The sequence below is a fragment of the Podarcis raffonei genome, chromosome 6 (genome assembly GCF_027172205.1).
Source record: "Podarcis raffonei isolate rPodRaf1 chromosome 6, rPodRaf1.pri, whole genome shotgun sequence".
Taxonomy (NCBI): domain Eukaryota; kingdom Metazoa; phylum Chordata; class Lepidosauria; order Squamata; family Lacertidae; genus Podarcis; species Podarcis raffonei.
In genome coordinates, this window is record NC_070607.1 from 19,215,453 (window position 1) to 19,233,052 (window position 17,600).

At 42.4% G+C, this 17,600-nt stretch overlaps 1 protein-coding gene and 1 long non-coding RNA gene across 4 annotated transcripts in view; one reads left to right on the forward strand and one right to left on the reverse strand.

The window, feature by feature from the left end:
• PTPRC (protein tyrosine phosphatase receptor type C) overlaps nucleotides 1–17,600 on the forward strand; it is an 82,426-nt gene that overhangs the window by 15,939 nt on the left and 48,887 nt on the right. The window lies entirely within an intron of this gene.
• On the reverse strand, nucleotides 1,277–13,389 carry LOC128415384 (uncharacterized). The gene is made up of 3 exons (XR_008330925.1): nucleotides 13,066–13,389; nucleotides 5,977–6,055; nucleotides 1,277–1,497 (listed from the first exon to the last, which is right to left on the reverse strand). It is a non-coding gene; the product is annotated as an uncharacterized LOC128415384 (long non-coding RNA).

Consider the following 17,600-nt stretch of genomic DNA (forward strand, 5'->3'; position numbering starts at 1 on the left):
GGTTAAAAAAAAAATCCCCGTGAAAATTCACCAGCTAATTTCTCCTCATAAAAACACTTTTGTATGCAGCTATTTTCACAAATATATGCATTTTTATGCACAACCGCTTGGCTGGAGAAGCACACTGCCAAATTCGGAGAAGTACAAATTTCAAGGCATGGCTGTGCTTTGGCTCACAAACTGTTTCAAAAAGCGTGGATTTGGCAGATTCACCTGTGAACCGAATGAAATTTCTCCTCCGTTGCTAGTTCAGCAGGGCCTGAAGACACCTGGTGTTATGGTGTGTGGTTGCTGCGTCTCTAACAACTTGCATGCCCGGACTCAAGGAGGGCATAATCAAATAATGTCTCATAGCCAGAAAACCTTGCACTTTGTGTGATCATTGGAGGCAATTTTGTACGGCCATCAAGTCATCAAGTGTGGTGGAGCCACCCATTACTGCAACTGCTGAGAAACTGCATTCCCTCTATACTTATCACATGATTGGTTTGGTAATCTCAGTTCCTCCAAGGGCAAGTTGCTACCAGGCAGTTAATTATAGTATCACAGGAGACTCACAGCTTCATAGCTTCCTCTGAGCTTTAGGTCTTTTAGTTTCTTCCTTTGCTTTTCTCTGCCTACTGATTGCATAGATCGCACTTGGTTGTTTTGAGCTGGTTAAGTCTTAACTGACCGTGCACCAAGACATTTTTGAGTCCAGCTCAGCCTCCATAAGGTTAGGCCTTTGTGGTTTCAGACTTGCTGAGTGTCTGCTGAGCTCGGATGAGGTCATTCTTTGTGGGCTTCCCAGCTTCTGAGTCCTTTAATGCACTTCCTGTAAACTTCTCAAGCTATTTGAGATGAGCACCGCAGAAGGAGAAGTGTTGCTGTCCCGACAGAGAGTCATGGCACAATAGACTCCACAATATGCCAACATTTTAAATAAGGAAATGGGATTTAGCATATATGTGCAAGGCAGTGGGGATCTAATGATTTTATATTGAAATGGACAACAGGAAAGACGAAATGGCTTTGTAGGAAAAATAGTGTTTTGGACATTCAGGTCAACCAGTCACACAGTCTAATGAGGGAAGGTTCTTGTTTCGTGAATTTATACGAGGTATGTACATTGTGTTGTTTTCAAGGTACGGAAGTTGGCAGTTTTACTGAGTAATGAAAAATGGCCCAGACATCCCTTTTGAGTGCAGCAGAGGACATATCAAACCCACTGGAACTTTGCATTAGAATCAGGAAATTCATTTACATCGATACAGACAATGCTACAAGAGTCAGGAGGTCTTTATTCTTAAACAATAAAGAAAAGGAATAAAAATGCTGAAGCTCCATTTGTCTTCTTTTCATGATTAATTGTTGACTTCAAGATTGCTCTGGTAGTGAGACAGTATATGCTCTATTGTACAGTATATAATAGAATCACAGAATTGTGCAGTTAGAAGAGACCCCGGGGTCATCTAGTCCATGCAAGGGAGAATCTTCATTATCTGCCCTGCTATAGAACTAATCGATCCAAAAATAAATAGATAAGTGAATAAATTTATCTATATAGTACCAGCAAAAATTAAGCAATACAGAAAATAAAGCTTTATAATTCTATAATAAGATATTGCAGTGTTGCTTTTTATAAGTAAATATTTACAAGATCAATGTTATAATATTTGATCCTGCCTGATCACTACCATGTACAAGGATCAGATGGAGAAGTGACTTGTGTGAACAATACATTCACCATACATTCAAAGCACATTTAAATAACAGAATCCCGGCTCAAGTAGTTTGCCCCTCACAGTACTACAATTCCCAGCACCCGTAACAAACTACCGCTCCCATTATTCTTGTTTTGGAGGGGAGAATGTGATTTAAACGGATGGCGTGCTTGCTGCCTAGAACTCCCACAGATGTACTCTCACTTCTGTTTCCATGAGCAGAGCACTTTCAGAAATGATTCTTCAAGATAACATATGTTTCTTTGACAATTGTCACATTGGCTATATTCACCCCATGCTTTCAAAGCACATCCCCACTCACTCCCAAAGAATCATGGGAAATGTCATTTGGTAATGGTGCTGAGGATTTTAGCTTCCCAGAGAAGCATAGCCTGGAGTTCCCAGGATTCCTTGAGGGGAAATGTGCTTTCAATGACATGGTGTGCATGCAGCAGCCTGCCTCCATCAGTTGCGTCTAGTCATTGATGGGGTACCAGGGTGTTATCTATCTATTTTTACAGGAGGCATGCTTAACATTTTGCATCCCATGCCTGACTGATCTTCCCAGACCCTTCACCTCAGCCACATCGAGAAAGCGCAATGTGCAAGGGTGTGTAGGGCTTTACATAACACCCCAAAGCAGTGCTGACCTTAGAAAACACTACTTAGCTGCATGGCTTGGATTGACTCCATCTTTCGTATCACAACTATCAGGTTTAGCTTTTCAACTTTCCATACGTTTGTCAGGAAAAGAACATCTGTATTTCTGTAATCTGGCCTATGTGACAATGCTCCGTTGCCCATGACCCCTCATTTTGTTTCCCTGACCCTAATTAGCATAGTCCCCCCCCCCGATATCTTCCTAGAACCCTTCTCCCTGACATCTAGTTCACACTAGGGTTTAAAGCCTAAATCAATTAAGCCCAAAATATCGGAAAGACCACCTTCTTTCCTATGTTTTATGAATGGTAGAGGGGACCCTCTTGGTAGTTCCACCTTCCTCAGGAACTTGGGGTGGCGGCGGCCCAGGAGATGGCATCCTCTGTGGCAGCCCCTAAGTTGTGGAATTCCCTCACAGAGTTATGACTTGCATAAATCAGTTGGCTCATAGTAAAGCAGGGGTTTCTTTTCGTTTTTGCATGGGATAAGAGCATTGAATCAGGTGAGTCTGACTGAACGCAACCCAAAAGAGTCCCACTTACAGACTAGTGAGCTTCCTGTTCCTGCTTTAACGTCATGCTACTTCCTGTTCTTTTCCGTTCCTTCCTGTTTCTGAATGTTCCAAAGAGAAGATGGGGAAAGCCCAGTCTCTCCCATCTTCTCCTGAAATAAAACTACTGCCACTTTGCCTGCACTAGAGCGATATCGCCAAGAGCCAAGCAATGGTAGACCTTCCATAGATATTTTTGCCTAGTAATTAATTTGACAGTAGAGTGGCCCACATATTAGGGCACTCTGACTAGTGTGATTTTTGCATCCAAGGGTCCTCATTTTAAGATTTTTAAAATGCAAAAGAATGACTCATTCGTGGCTGAGGGTGCTACTTTGAATATTTAAAGAAGAAATGAATTGCACTGGGTATTATGAAACCATTTTAGCGCTCACATTTCTGCTTCGTGTGCTAATCTCTCCCTTTTTGTCAGCCTGACCCCCTGTATTAAGAGATGTCCATAATTTAAAAGAATCCACCATTCCATAGAAAATGATGAGCTGTCACAGCTCAACCATGTCCCCTATTTTAATATAACATGGTGACAGCCCTATGAGTATCATACTTCCCTTATAGACATATATTTATCCAGTACTAAGGGCATGACATTTCTGTACTAAATCTAGGTTTTGGAAATTTTTGCAGCCCCGGAAAGTACCCACTATCATCACATTGTGCTCCTAAGTCTCTGCCCTGCACTATTCATCTATTCAAGAAGACCACGATATACCATACCCCAAATGGGTCTCCTGCCCCCATCCTACCAATAATAACCTCAGGGATACAGGGTACATAGGTATAGATAAAGGGACCCCTGACCATTAGGTCCAGTCGTGACCGACTCTGGGGTTGCAGCACTCATCTTGCTTTATTGGCCGAGGGAGCCGGCGTACAGCTTCTGGGTCATGTGGCCAGCATGACTAAGCCACTTCTGGCGAACCAGAACAGCGCATGGAAACGCCGTTTACCTTCCCGCCGGAGCTGTACCTATTTATCTACTTGCACTTTGACGTGCTTTCGAACTGCTAGGTTGGCAGGAGCAAGGACCGAGCAATGGGAGCTCGCCCCGTTGCGGGGATTCGAACCGCCGACCTTCTGATTGGCAAGTCCTAGGCTCTGTGGTTTAACACACAGTGCTACCCGCGTCCCTCTACAGGGTACATAATACTGCACTAATAACAACCCAATGAAAAAAGCCCATATTTCATATTTTAGTGGGTTAACTATATGGCAGGTATGCAATTAGTCACTTGCCTGGTCACCTGGAGTAAGTGGGAAAATATTCCAGGTAACCAGACAGACCCAATCCCCACCACTAGCAAAAAACCATTTCCTCCCCCCCAAAAAAAAGTGTTTCCCAACCTGTAGGTCACAAGCAAACCCAAATAATTATTGCCTATAATCTTAAACCGGTAGGATGAATGCCTCTTACAACTGTTTGTTTTGTTGGCATATTATAAAGCTGTGTTGCCACTTGTAACCGAATCTCAGAAAGGCTCGAGCCTTAGCTTTTAAAAACCAGAGAACGTTCTCCAGTGGTTGGCAGGAGAGAAGACCTAAGGCCCAAAATTCACATGACTAAAATCCGATGGGTCATTGCATGAAGTAAATTTGGGCTTGTGGGTCCATACCAAAAGAGTTTGAGAATCATTGTCCTAAAGGAGCTTCTGGAAGCTTTCAACCAAAGGATTAGTGGGCCAACTCATATTGTTTTTTCCCTCACCGACCCCTTAGAACAGGCTCACGGTATTGTGAGTAGCGTTGTATTGACAGTAGAAGCAACAACCGGCAAAATATTTCTGTATAGAACGTATATATAACATACCTGTGCCCTGTTCCCTACCTGGGCTCCAGTCTTCAGTTTTGTAAACTTCCCTTTCTGAAAATAGCACCAAGCTTCTGCTGTCTCTGAGTCCTATGCTCAGTTTCGTTTGGGCCCTACTTCCTCCTCAGCTTTCTGCAACACGGCTCCACCTTAGGTTCCTGATTTTGAGGGCACTGCCAACTTTGGCCCACTTGCTTTAACTGCAGTGCCTCAGCCTCTGTGATGTTAGTGCTTTTTTGTAACAGTACAGAATACTGCCAGCTCCATTTTTGTTGTCTGTGGCAGTCATTTTCTGCTGCTGCCCATGAAGCTTTCATCAAGTACTCGCACCAAATTTTATTTTTTTTTACTCACAAAAAATGTTGTTGTTAAGATTTCTTACCCACCCTTAAGTATAGGGTCTCAGAGCAGGTAACAATAGTTCATAAAAACACATTATTTAAAACAGTGAAAACAATTTGCAACCAGAAGACTAGGGTTGGTCCTAAAATCTCTCTTTCTCTCTCAGGTGTAAAAGGTACATCTTCAGCAAGGAAGGACAAATCTGTCGATTTTTGCTTCTTTTAAGTTTCTGGGGTCCCCCCCATCTTTAGTTCAGATCACATTTCCACATCCCTTTGTGATTTTAAAAAAATAAATCCTCATGAAAATTCATCCACTGAAATTTCTGAATATACACATTTAGTACGCAACATTGCATATTTCCCCGAATATTTCTATTTTCCCTAATATAATGCAATTGTGTATATTAACTTTCACTCATACATGATTTTTAATGCACAGTTCAACTAGCATATGCTTCCATGTGCACATTACTTGACTGGAGATCTGCACTGTGAAATTTATAAAAGTGCAAATTTCTAAGGTTGCTTCACAGCGTGTTTCAGAAAGTATGAATTAAGTAGATTTGCCTTTACGTTTGAAGTGAAATCAAATTTCTGCCCAATCCACCGTCTTTGGCATATGACAACAGCTATACAATGTAATTGGCTTTCTTACAAAGGAGAAAAGTATTGCACCTTGCTTTTAAAACATGTTGCTTCCCCCAAAGAATCATGGGAACTGTAGTTTCTGAAAGGTGCTAGGAATTATGTGTGAGGGGAAACTACAATTCCCACGATTCTTTGGGGAAGTTGTGTGCCTTAAATGTGCATTAGAGACGCTTTAAATGTATGGGCTCTGTCCTAGGCAGACTTGCCTGGAAAGAACCCCCATTTAACACAGTGGAAATTACTTACAAGTAGACATGCCTAGGAATGTGGTGTAACTCTAAAAACGGCTTTAAAATGTTTTCTGTGTGGTTCCTCAGAGCTGTATCTGTTAAGAAAAACATAAGATAATCATAAGTAACCGTAAAAGCAAGCAGCAAGCAACTGTGATTTATTGGAATGTATTTCTGTCACACAGATCAGGCGAGGGGAAAAACCTTAAAGAATCTGTATGGTTTGTTAGCATATATCTGAGACTGAACCATTGCCAAGTGATTCAAAATCAGGCTGTTTCGTATTAAATATGAAATAGCAAAACTAAAAATACATTATTTGGTGAAACATGCAGATTTAGGCCTAGAAAAATTCTTAGTTCTGGCAATTCAGAGCTGAACTACACGCGGTGCAGAATCTTGATCTACAGTTTTTCTTGGATGTAATCTTTTCAGATGACAATGAGTGGGTAGGAGAAGGGAACTGCTGTTCCACGTAGCCATTATTCCCCACAAAACAAAACCTAGTATGAAGGCTGGAAGGTTCGTTTCCACTACATGCTAGTTTATTGTATGGGGACCATTTATTCATACATTCTATTTCTAGACCATACATCAACCAAAATTATCTGGTTTCAGTAGTTGAAACCCAAGAAGCCATATGAATTCTGGGAAGGGAATGTGGCACTGAATATTGGAAAGGCAGAAATGGTAACATGCACAGGATCCAAGAGAAGACAATGACAGTGCATAAAAGAAGGAAATAAATACATAAAAATCAGGCGGCCGATGTATGAATGGGTCTCATGATTCACTTCCGTGAAGGGCCTCATGTTTTTTTCTCCCTCCAATACTTCCCAGACCTGGTGTTTGAGTCTGAAATGGCCTCAGGACTGCCAAATAGCAGTGACAGCTGCATCTTCATGTAGATACTTCCTTAAAGCCACATTTTCCTAGATTTGCCTTGAATGTGTGTCTAAACCACCAACAACAACAACTTTCAGCTTGTTTCAACAACACATTTACCTGTTTTAAAATTCAAATATTGTGATGTAAGTGGGAGAAGTGAAGGAGCTGTTGCTACAGGGCTTGCACTCCTTTCCTTTCCTTTCCCCTCCCCATTCCTCTTTCCTTTTGTATCATTACCAATTTGATCTTTTATTCAGAACTGGTCCGTGGCATTTTGCTTCCTGAAGCAAAAGACAAGAGGGAGCCCATTCTCAATTCCAGAACAATTTAGGTAGTATAGAAGTGTGAATAATAACAAGAAACTAACAAAACAACAAACATAACAAAACTTTGCTTGCATGACTATTTGAGTACTTTGTGATCAAAAAGTCTTCCTCTGGTTTATCAAGTCAGGCATTTTTTCTGTACCTGAATGATAATGGGTTGTTGTTTTTGTCACTTGATAGATACTGTGATAATGTCAGACAAATAAAGCTATGATTGCTTTCAAGAAAGTGTGGGTAGAACAATCCTGCACCTATGATTTTCATACAGGAAGGATGTAGGTGGCACATCTAGAAACCTTCTGAGACCTCTGCATGGCAACTGTGCTTAACTTTTCAGCAAAATGTGCCATAGTGCTGCTGCTTCGACATGCCATACAATGCCCAAATCATCAATAATGTACTTTAATGCAGCAAACATTTGGAAGTTTCGACCTTTGTCCAACAAGAGCTATTTTGGTGAAAAGGCACATTTGAAAGAATGTCATAATGCAAGTCTCCACAGATGGAGTATTTCAGCAGATAAGCAGTAACTGCAATGTTTAGAAAGAGGGACACCCACCCGCCATGATACAGTGGTACCTCGGGTTACAAACACTTTGGGTTATAGACTCCGCTAACTCGGAAGTAGTACCTCGGGTTAATAACTTTACCTCAGGATGAGAACAGAAATTGTGCACCGGTGGTGCGGCGGCAGCAGGAGGCCCCATTAGCTAAAGTGGTGCCTTAGGTTAAGAACGGTTTCAGGTTAAGAACGGGCCTCTGGAACAAATTAAGTACATAACCAGAGGTACAACTATATTAGGGAGGGACTATAGAATGATCTCTGACCTGGAAGTTCCTCCTTTCTTAGTACATCCTTCCTGCGACAGATTAGAGAACTGTCAAGGGTCAGAACTGTGTGATCATCCCACGATAATGATAAAATACAGTGGTACCTTGGTTCTCGAACGTAATCCATTCCTGCACTCAAGTGGAAGCTGTGTTGGACGTTTGGCTTCCGAAAAACGTTCAAAAACCAGAACATTTACTTCCAGGTTTTCAGCGTTCGGGAGCCAATTTGTTTGTTAACTAAGCCATGCGAGAACTTAAATGAATACAGTATTTTATATAATGGCTTCACAACATGAAGTGTTTTATTTGTAATGCTACATCATCTCCTCTAAGGGGGTCATATTGAAGATCTGGGCTCAGACTGAGAGAAAGCTGTCTCCCTAAGACCACCTAGTTGAATTTATTTTATTTATTTCATACAATTTATGAAACCTGTGATAGAGCTTTGTTTGTTTTGAAATGCTGGAAGATTCAATCATGTGAGCTCCCACTTAGAATATGAAGTGGTACCATCAATATACAGGTTTTCCATCTCAGCTCCCATTTGTGAAAATGGGCCTATGTCACATCCTGAAGTTGTTCATGATATTATTATAAAATACCCCTCACATTCTGCTTGAAATGCAGTGTAAACCATCATATAAACCCTCCTAAATTGTAACATTTAGCTTTAACTAAACTGTCTTTCTTTCCCAATTTTCAAAAGCTTCCCCTTTAGATTTTAGTACAGTGACAGCTCTGGTTACGAACTTAATTCGTTCTGGAGGTCCATTCTTAAGCTGAAACCGTTCTTATCCTGAGGCGCACTTTCGCTAATGGGGCCTCCCATTGCGCATGCACCTCCAGCGCACGATTTCCATTCACATCCTGGGGCAAAGTTCGCAACCAGGAGCAGCTACTTCCGGGTTAGCGGAGCTCGTTACCCAAAGCGTTCGTAACCAGAAGCGTTCATAACCAGAGGTACCACTGTACTGGGCTTTCTTGCAGCTTGATGGCATGCCTGAGTTGTTGCTTTGTCATGCCTAGAGCCCCCAGGAACCCAAAAAATCACCCATTATTTCCACATTTTCTTTTGTTTCCCCCCCTCCTCCTCTTTGCTTTTTTTACTTTCTGTATCAGGTTGCCATAAAAATGGTAATCGTGTTAGGGAGGAACTATACATAGTCAGAATTGTTAGCATGGTCACTTGATGGAGTCCAGAGAGAAAAGAACCTGATTATACATTATTGGGTAAATTGAACAAAAACGGTATATAATTTGAGGTGACAGGAACACAGAGGTTTTGTCTTTCTTACTTCAGGCCTTGTACGTAGCAGGAAGTCATTCAGCCAAACACACAGAGAGGAAGAAGCCCCCAGAACTATGCAGCCAATCAGGGCATGTGCCACTTCAGTACGCATCACGCCACTCAGCGTGGTTGCTAAGCAGCAGCCATTCTGCTCTTAGCTAGTTGACTTTAACACATTCAAAATTAACTGTTAAGTTACATATGTAACCATCTCTGGTGTTGCACTTCTTACAAGAACTATGTATTTCATTGCATGGACAGGGGTTGAGAAGGTGCAATTGATCAGGACTTCCACTGTGTTTATACCAACCATCACATGGCGTGAATAGCTTGTAAGATTCATGCTGTTTTATTCCTGGACGCCCTTCTCATGAAACCTTAAAGTGCTGGCGCACTGCAACAATTCACCCGTCTCGCTGTCAAAGATATTTATTCATTTGTGAGCTTACAAGCAGCACAATGTGGGAATGAGACAACGGCTTGCTAAGGACTACAAGCTGACACATGCTCTTTACGACTGCGTAGGGTCTGCAAGCGGCAGATAAAATTAACATAGCCACATCCGGCAGCCCTTTGCCGCTTGAGCTAGAAGTCATGTGTCAGGAAACAAAACCAGTTCACATGCGAAGAACCACATACACACATATGAAGCTACATTTGCTTCTTCAGTACGGTGTTCAGTGAAAATGAAATATTCCTCCATTTGAGCTCCTCATTTCACTTTTTTCTAAAGTGTCCCACTTTATATTTTACCCAAATATTATTTTCATTTCATATCTACAGTAATCTAAGTAAGCTGTAAGAATGTGTGTGTATCTTCTGTTGTCTAAATGATTATAGAACCCACCTGCAGGTGATATCTCCCCCCCATTGCTTTTTACCGAAATGCATAACCCTTCCCCTGTTTATTTACATCTGGGCAGCGGAGCAGGACTTCCTTGTACTGTGCTCAGGCGGGAACTATTTGCAAAAGCTGCAAAGTGATTTGTGAACTGGTGACGTGCCAATGGAATTCTTTCTTCTCTTTCTCCTCCTCCTTCTGCAAAGCAAGGCCAGAGCTTTGCAGAGCAGACAACTGAAAATTTAAAATATCTTCCTGAAAACTTAAAAAGTTTGAGTAATGCTTGATTGTCCTCTTTAGTAAGCTTAATCGGCAGAGGAAGAGGCTAACTCTCAAGGTGACTCATCTCAGTAGGAGATGGGACTGGGCCCCTTTGGCAATTTTTTGGTTGTTCCTTCTCTCAATTTTGAGCTAAGAAGAAGAAGAGGGGCGATCCAACCAAAGTTAAGCACTTGTAAGGTCCACTGACTTCAAAGAAAGAAGGCATAGCCAACCCATTGAAATGAATGGGATTTAGACAAGAACATTGGCTACGTTGTAGTCTATACTGCTAACCCTCTTACTTGTGGAGTTGGAAAAGGAAATATATAGGCAAGTATCCTTCGGGAAAGATACTTCAAATTGCTCTGTGCCTGGCACTGAATTGAAATATTTGTTTGATTACAGTTATTTAACTTGAAGCCATTTGCTTGTCTGCTTTTTAATTGTTTTGCACTGACTTTTGATGGCATTCCCCATCAGCACCCAGAACACCCAGCTGAATACCAGGACCAAAATAGACAGACGAGGGAGTGGAGTGTTCAACATTGGTGAGAAGGCCTGTGGAACTCCCTGCTGAACCTCTATTGTCCCTTTCTCCATACAACTTTTTGGAAAACCATATCATTCAGAAAAGGCCTTGCAACATAACTTTTCTCTTTTTAACGAATCCGTATTTATTGACGTTTTATTGATTTCTTAAAGTAAGGTTTCCTGGATACATTTTTGCCAATTTCATCCTTCTATGTTACAGACCACCAGGATATATTTTTTTATGAAAGCGTAGATTGCAAATATGTAAATGAACTAAATCAATACATAAAATCAACTAAGCCATAGGCAGGCTGCATTTGGAAAATACCTTTTCCTTACCTGATAATTTCTGAATTTTGTGCAATCTTTCATGCAACATGACAGCCGCTTCTGAAAATTTAGTGAAAGTTTAGCACTCATTTCTGTGTTGTTTCCGGGGGGGGGGGGGAGAGGAACGTGTTTGCAACCCCATTAACTCAGAAAATTGCAGTGTTTTCATGTGATCAAATTTGGGGTGATATACTGGCACACGTTTCTTTACTGATCAAAAAGCCATTGTTCCGTAACACAACAGATTACTGGCAGTGGTGTGCAATCAGTGAACTAGGGGAATTAGGCTAGTCCCCTTTAATATTCCCTTGGTGCCTCCTTCCCAAAGCCCTGGAAGCTTCTGCCCAGCTTAGGGAGGGAGGTGCAATGCTCTGACATGCTCAGGTGTGCGACATCAGGATGTCACGCACGCAACGTCCCCCTCCCCCAATTGCCCTCGCAAACTGGGACCTCTGGCCCTAACCGTTCCCCTATGGGAAATTTCACTGCACGCAACTGGATGCTGCAGTGTACAGTGGTACCTCGGGTTACATACGCTTCAGGTTACATACGCTTCAGGTTACAGACTCCGCTAACCCAGAAATAGTGCTTCAGGTTAAGAACTTTGCTTCAGGATGAGAACAGAAATTGTGCTCCTGTGGCGCAGCGGCAGCAGGAGGCCCTATTAGCTAAAGTGGTGCTTCAGGTTAAGAACAGTCCTCCAGAACGAATTAAGTACTTAACCCGAGGTACCACTGTATTATTATTATTATTATTATTATTATTATTATTATTATTATGCCTCAACTATTTGTCTTTCAAACAGAACCAACAGGTGTGAGAGATCTCAAAGCGGACTTATCAAACGAAGCAAACAATGCTGTTAAAAGCAAATGCTCAAAGCCAGAACAAATAAACGGCCCCAAAGGTTAAGAACTTTGCTTCAGGATGAGAACAGAAATCGCGCTCCGGCAGCGCGGCGGCAGCAGGAGGCCCCATTAGCTAAAGTGGTGCTTCAGGTTAAGAACAGTTTCAGGTTAAGAACGGACCTCCAGAATGAATTAAATCCAGTGGTACCTCAGGTTAAGTACTTAATTCGTTCCGGAGGTCTGTACCTAACCTGAAACTGTTCTTAACCTGAAGCACCACTTTAGCTAATGGGGCCTCCTGCTGTCGCCACGCTGCCAGAGCACGATTTTTGTTCTCATCCTGAAGCAAAGTTCTTAACCTGAAACACTATTTCTGGGTTAGCGGAGTCTGTAACCTGAAGCGTATGTAACCTGAGGTACCACTGTACTTAACCCGAGGTACCACTGTAGAAGGGACCTTAGGAATCAGGACAGAAGTGCTAGCATTACCATCAGCAAAAGTAACCCAATAAACTCCACCTCAGAATGCAGCCACAGTGCACCTGTATGGCCTGCTGGGTGTTTAACATCCTCCCCGCCCCCTGGTTTTTTCCAGTGCTGAGCAAACAGGAAAAGCAAGAGTTTTATCATTTCCTGGAGGAGGCCTTGCATATAGCAGCTCACCAGTTCTGCAGGCCTGCCCTTTAAGAGCAAAGCGCTCGCTTCTTCACCGAATGTTCCCACACATTCTTACTGGGAACTAACACAAGAAAGATTTGCTTGAAGCTGTTCCCTTGAATCAGAGTGGCCTGCAGTCAAACCTCCTCAGCTTTAATGAAGAGAAGCATTGCAAGTCCATTAAGACGAGAATTTGTAAAGAAGTGAATATTTTATATATATGTGTGTGTGTGTGTGTGTGTGTGTGTGTGTGTGTGTATATATATATATATATATATATATATATATATATATATATATTTACCTGCTTAGGATAGTCAGGAAAGAACTTTAGTCCTCCACAGATGTTCCTCTGCTGTTTTATGGCAGCATTTTATCAGGGTTTATTTTCTTGGCAGTCTTACCGGTAGCGCTACTGCCAAACATTTAGCTTTGTAGCTACAAACCGAGGTTTGTTTTGTTGATAAAACAAATAGCACTGATGTCCTCTTCCTTGTAATAGTTTGCTTTCTTTCTCTCTCTCTCCCTGTCTCACCGGTAATAACTGAAATGCCACTGTACACCTCTGAAATAGCTTGTTGTCAAGGTCAGGAAAGATGTTTACAGGTCTGTAGAATTCCCTAGCTCACGTACCTCAATGCTGTCTCTGAGACAGGAGGGTAACTGGAGCATGTAATCACATGTTCTCCCAGCTATTGCCCGAAGGCTTTATCTGGGGCCTAAAGTATAGGCTTTTTAAAGTCCACAGCTGACTTTCAAAGACTCGGCCACTCTTACAGATTCTGTACCTAAGTGGGCTTTAAAAATATCAACCTTTTATTTTCCCTCGCCTGCTGCAGTCTTTCAGGCCAAAGTATGGAAATAAACAGTGTTTCCCCCCCCTAAAAAAATGTTTAGGGGGTACTCTCATTTTTCTACTCGTATTGAAATACTGCTCTTCAATGAGGCCAAACTTAGATTCACAAAATGTTTAGTATACCTGCACCCCCCAGAAAAAAAGCACTGGAAATAAATAAAATGCAACTCATTGGCTAAGATTCTTAAGGGAGTGCAGCCCAAGTGTGCTTTTTCTTCTTGTTAATTGCTTTTTATCAGTTAAGATATATATATATGATTGAACTAGTAGCTACAGTGAGTTTTAGAAAAAGTTTTTTTTTCAAAATAATTTTTGTGACTGTAGATATCTATATCTCTTTATGGAACAATGTCCCATTAATTGCAATGAGAAATATTTACACACACTATTACAGACCCTCCAAGAATCCCTATTTTCCAGGGACAGTCCCTGGAAGCTGCCCTGGTTTCTGATTTTATCCCGGAGTATCTGACTTTTCCTTAGGAAAAGTATTGGTGGGTAGGAAATGTTAGAGGGTATGGTGTTAATGCGACCCCTGAGCCAAGAAGATAAGTAATTGCGCGTCAAGGTCCCCAAGACACCCCAAATAAGAACACAATGACACTTGATTTTTGTTTAAGGTTTTTGGCATAATTTTGGCCACAACTTTATTAAAAATACAGCAATGTGAGTGATTGCTTAGGCATTGGTAGAGACTAACTGACCCCGCATGGTGAAAGCTCTGACATTCGCACCCCCCGCGAAGTTAGAAAGGGTAAGTCACCTGGTGAGAGAGACGGGACTGGGAACCATGCCTCACCTCTCCCCAGAATGCATGGCGAACCCCTGGGTTCCTTTAACGGAAAACCCTTGAAGCAGCAGCATTTTGGAGGGTCAGGCACAGCCAAATCCATACCCCTCCACCAACCAATTCCCAAACCAATGCCTAACTGCAACCTTACAAGTTGTGACGATTTGCTACGCAGTAGGCAAAAACCAAATGGCACCAGCCAAATGGACAAAATTCCTACCCGGCCCCTGCCCCAAAGCAGACGACCCCATGACAGGCATAGCAAGGTCAAGCAAACAGCCTAACATTAGGGAGGGAGGGCAGGTGATCCGAAGCATGCAGCGAAAGAGGAAGCTCGTCACTGTGTGCAGTGTATTTAACAAACAGGGCTGTCAATCAATAAATGGCAACATATAAATCCCCCGCCCCTGCTTAAAGATGGCCAAACTCTTTTGCCCAGCAACAGTGAGGTGTCTTGTCAGCCCCCACCACAACACATGCTCTCTATGAGGGAGAACACGCTTTATACAACTGTTAGAAGACTTCTGTTTTATTATGTTTTTCTATATGTTGGAAGCTGCCCAGAGTGGCCAGGGCAACCCAGCCACATGGGCAGGGTATAAAAAATAAAGTTGTTGTTGTTGAATAGGATGTCCCTATTTTCATCGGAGAAATATTGGAAGGTATGCTATTATACACATGCTTACTTGTCTCACTGAAATCCATGAGAAGTAGAAATGATTTGCTTTGACTGGTTCATGCCCATTTCATACCCTCCAACAATTCTCCAGTGAAAATAGGGACATCCCATTCCATAATGATAATTTTACTATTTATTCCCCACACATCTCACTGGGTTGCCCCAGCCACTCTGGGCAGCTTCCAAAGATACATAAAAACATAATAAAAGTTTAAACATTAAAAAAAACCTTCCCAATATAGGATTGCATTCAGGGGATGGGATAATTCCATACCTTCCAACATTTCTCTGATGAAAATAGGGACATCCTAAGGAAAAGCAGGACATTCCAGGATGAAAACAGAAACTGGGACGGCTTCTCTAAATCAAGGATGTCCCTGGAAAATAGGGGCACTTGGAGGGTCTGCCATTTATGTATTTTAAGGCAAAACCCAGAAATTTGCTGCACTTGGTTTGCTCTGGCTGAGAAACCTAGGATGTTTGCAAGAGGGTAAAATGATATCTTTCCTCCAACCCCATCACTGTGCCCTTGTATGAATGAGCAGGTGCTAGATATCTATCAGCCAGCAAAGGTTAGGTACTTTCTTCAGAAATCTGGGTCATGATAAACAGAGAAGACTGGCAATGTGGTTTAGAGAGCCCGGTTTCCTGGTGACACGATGGCTGGGAATCAGATGCAGAGACGGCAAAGGCTGCTGAAGGTTCCATTAAGCTCAGAACAAGAAATGGTAGGATCCCGAGTGACAGCTTGTTGGAAAACAAAGTTCTTGTATGAGCCTTGCTGTAATGGTATCTTTATTGCGGTTGAGATCATTCCTTGGCTGCTTTGGACATTTCAGAGCCTTCAAAGGATTACAACAGGGAGAGGATTTGCATTGTTGCAGAACAGCAAAGATAAGTCTGAATTGTCTGTTCAGAATGAAGACTGCCATGTGTCCCCCATCTGACTCCTCCTCTCCACTTTTTTTACTTTTTTACTGCACAGACAATGATAAATTAAAGAAGCTGTACTGCCTGTTGAATCGGTGCAGTCCATTAGCAACACAGAGACCGGATCTGGCCCACAAAGCATTTTATCTGATTCCAAGTGGCTCTACTAAAATTTAATTAAGGTGTGGTTAAAGTTCACTCACACAGCAAAGAAAATGTTTCATAATGTGTGTGTGTGTGTGTGTGAGAGAGAGAGAGAGAGAGAGAGAGAGAGATACCATCCTGTAATGTTACCAACCTTCTTTTAAGTATTAAAATATAAAAAGGTAAAGGGACCTCTGACCATTACATCCAGTCATGGCCGACTCTGGGGTTACGACGCGCATCTTGCTTTATTGGCCTTGCTTTATTTATCTGGTGAACCAGAGCAGAGCACGGAAACGCCGTTTACCTTCCCGCCGGAGCGGTACCTATTTATCTACTTGCACTTGGATGTGCTTTTGAACTGCTAGGTTGGCAGGAGCAGGGACCGAGCAACGGGAGCTCACCCCGTCGCGGGGATTCGAACCGCCGACCTTCTGATCGGCAAGCCCTAGGCTCTGTGGTTCAACCCACAGCGCTTAATTACATTCTTCCTTCAAAGCGTTTGGAGGCAAGGTACATAATTCTCTCTCACCCCTCACACTAGCTGAATATGCAACATACACTCAAAGACATAATTTAAAGAACTCCGAGAACAGTAATTTAACGCTCACAGAGCTGTGATTTCCAGCACCTTAACAAACCACAGTTCCCAAAAGTCTTTGGGGGAAGCCATGTGCCTTAAATGAATGGTGTGTGTGCATGCAGCCCATGTCAAGTGACTCTAGTTTAGATTGGTGACTGGCCTTAGAGCACCCAGTGTGGCTGATTGGGGATTTAAATGCTATTCTTCCCAGTCCTAGGCCAACAGTCTAGCCCAGGGGTTGTGGAAACTTTTCTGCCTAGGATGACAGGGATTACCAGGGTTTCATACAGGGGCCATTCCCAGCCCTACCTGAAGATGCTGGGGATTAGATCTGGGACCTTCTGCATGCAAGGAGATGCTCCCCCACTAAGCTACAGCTGATATTGTTAGAATTTCAATTATAGCTGAATATTGTTAAATAGAATGTTAGTTCAACAAATATTCCATCTTCTGAAGTTATATTCCAACAGAATATTAAAACAGGATGAAACATCACACGTTAAAAACATCCCTAAACAGGGCTGCCTTCAGATGTCTTCTAAAAGTCAGATAGTTGCTTATTTCCTTGACATTTGATGGAAAGGCATTCCACAGGACGGGTGCCACTACCGAGAAGGCTCTTTACCTGGTTCCCTGTAACCTCACTTCCTGCAGTGAGGGAACCACCAGAAGGCCCTCGGAGCTGGACCTCAGTGTCTGGGCTGGACGATGGGGGTGGAGACGCTCCTTTAGGAATACTGGGCCAAGGCCGTTTAGGGCTTTAAAGGTCAGCACCAACACTTTGAATTGTGCTCAGAAACGTACTAGGAGCCAATGCAGGTCTTTCAGGACCAGTGTTTATATGGTCTCAGCGGCCA